Source organism: Solanum tuberosum, unplaced genomic scaffold, assembly GCF_000226075.1.
Source record: "Solanum tuberosum cultivar DM 1-3 516 R44 unplaced genomic scaffold, SolTub_3.0 scf00382, whole genome shotgun sequence".
NCBI lineage: Eukaryota > Viridiplantae > Streptophyta > Magnoliopsida > Solanales > Solanaceae > Solanum > Solanum tuberosum.
In genome coordinates this window covers 253656-256620 of record NW_006239306.1, presented here as the reverse complement: position 1 = coordinate 256620, position 2965 = coordinate 253656, and positions in this window count along the sequence as shown.

Sequence of the window (2965 nt, the reverse complement as noted above, 5' to 3'; positions counted from 1 at the left end):
AATAAAAGTTATGAAATACTTTTTTCCACCACGTGTTGGTGTTGACTTCATGTCACAAATGTCAGTGTGAATCAGTTCTAAGGGATATGAATTCCTTGCAACAGATTTATAAGGATGCTTAGCATACTTAGATTCAACGCAAACTTGACATTTTGATTTATTGCACTCAAATTTAGGCAAAACATTTAAGTTAATCAGTTTTCGCATGGTTTTGTTATTAATGTGTCCCAAACGTTCATGCCATAAATATTTAGAATCAAGCAAGTAAGAAGAAACAAAATCTTTATTCATATGAACTGCAATTACATTGAGTTTGAAGAGGCCCTCAGTGAGGTAACCTTTTCTTACATATATCCCATTCTTATTTACTACAATTTTATTAGAAACAAATACACATTTGAATCCATTCTTGGTAAGAACTGGTATAGAAACTAAGTTCTTTCGCAATTCTGGAACATACAAGACCCTGTTCAAAGTCACCACCTTGCCCGATGTCATCTTCAAATGGACCTTGCCAATTCCTTCAACCTTTGCAACAGTAGAGTTCGCCATAAATAACTTCTCGTCTGCTGGTGCTGGAGTATATGATGCAAATAATTCTTTGTTGGCACAAACATGGCATGAGGCACCAGAATCTATCCACCATTCTCTTGGATTTCCAACCAAGTTACATTCTGAAAGCATTGCACATAGATCGTCCATCCCTTCTTTGGATTCAGTCAAATTTACTTGATCCTTTTTCTTATCCTTCTTGGGAACCCGACATTCAGTAGCCCTATGACCCCGTTTGCCACAATTGAAGCAGTTTCCATTGAATTACTTCTTAGGAGGATTGCTCTTTGGACCAGATGTTTTCCTTCTTTTCTTTGATTTTGTGGGATTTTCTTCAACAATATTAACTCCAGATATTGCTGAATTACCACGCGACCACTTTTCGGCGGCAGTTGTTATCCTCTTCGATTCTCAGCCTTACCATGAGATCTTCAACATTCATCCCATTGCGTTTATGTTTCAAGTAGTTTTTGAAGTCCTTCCACAATTGAGGTAACTTCTCAATAATGGCCGCCACTTGAAAAACATCATTCACAATCAATCCTACATTAAAGATTATGTGAGTATTAAGAATAGACTTAACATATTTAACATAGGCATTAAATAAATTTATTCCTTCAGCAATGAGATCATGGTTTATGACCTGCAATTCTTGAACTTGGGTGACGACGGTCTTACTGTCTATTATCTTATAGTCCAAAAACTTTGCCACAATGAACTTCTTCATTTCGACATCCTTTGTTTTGTACTTCTTTCTAAAGCATCTCAGAGTTCTTTTGAGGTCTTGACACTACTATACACATTGTACAGATCATCTTGCAGGCCACTCAGAATATAATTTTTACACAAAAAATTTGAATGTGTCCATGCTTCTGTCACTAAGAATCGTTCTTTGGCCAGAGTTTCATCCAACATAACAGGAACATTCTCATTAATGAACCTCTGCAGACTCAACGTAGTCAAATAGAAGAACATCTTCTGCTGCCATCTTTTGAAGTCGACTCCAGAAAACTTTGCAGGTTTCTCAGCCGGTGCAAGGGCAGCAGTTGAACGATTGTGTGCAACCGATGTTGTTGCAACACTCACTGATGTTGTTGCAGCACTCACTGTTCCAACATTTACTTGACTTGAATTTGTCATTTTTTCTGTCACAAATGGCAGACAATTTTAGTATGTGAAATACTAACAGTAAAGAATAAATCCTTACACAGCCTGTTTTTTTGATTTAACGATAAAGTTTTTATATTCTTTTAATCGTTAATCGAATGAATTTTAAAAATTCAAACAGAGTAGAAAATCATAAATGTTTTAATCTCCAGAAACCTCAAATACAAAAACTACTAAATTTCTTAAGCTTATTATCTCTTGTATTAAGGTTAGCAAAACAGAGACATAAAAATAGATGAAACAGACAGAAATAATAATCCGAGTCCACAGAACCCACTGTGTTTCCTTAAGAAATTTAATCCCCTCAAGTATCCGAGGTTGTAGATTAATTCCTCCCAAGATAAAACGGATTAACCTATTAGAGAAGTAGCGATATCTCAAACTTTAATAATTTCAGCGAACGCAAGAACAGTAACGAGAGCACACACAGACTCAATCGATCGACAATTTGTTTATGTAAGAAAATGTATGCAGAGAGGAAAAATTTTCAGTGTTGAAAACCGAAAAAAAAGTCTTTATTTATAGCCACTTGCATCAAGGAACGCGTCTGTTCGACAATGGTGTGAACGCCTCTGTTCAGACATGTCGTTCCAGAATGTTGTGTCTTTTGGGAAAAATAACATCTTTTCGGAAGGAACAAGTCCCTTCAGAACGATGTTATCGTTACACGTGAATTTCAAATAAATCCCGTTACGCGAAATTAATTCTGTTAATTAACTAACATCCTGAATTAATTTATAAGAGAAAGGAAATCAATTAATGAGATTGATTAAATAAATTTTGTCCAAAAATATTATCAATCAATCACTTGCCAAATCCGAAGCCGAGTGACCGACGACGATGACATCGCGAGGGGATACCTTCTTCTTAACCCTTTAAGAACTAAAGAAATGTTTCCTAATATAAGGACAACAATTTTCCTTCTTCTACCAATATGGGAGAAATGACTTTTCATTTGCAATTTGCAATGACTTTTCATTTTCCCTCCAAAATTGGTTCCCTCACATTTCCATTTTCTCTTCTTATTTTCTATTCACACCTTGCTAAAACCCAACAGGGTATATATAAACCATTTCTTATAGTACAGGGGGTATATTTGACCCTTTTTCAAATTTTAAAAGTCTTATTTTTTTCCTAAATTTTATATCGGATCAAACTACTTCATATAAAATGGAGCGGAAAATATTTTCTCTTATCAATTACATCAAATGACTCTTTAGAGTTAAAATCACCAAAAAGGACAAGA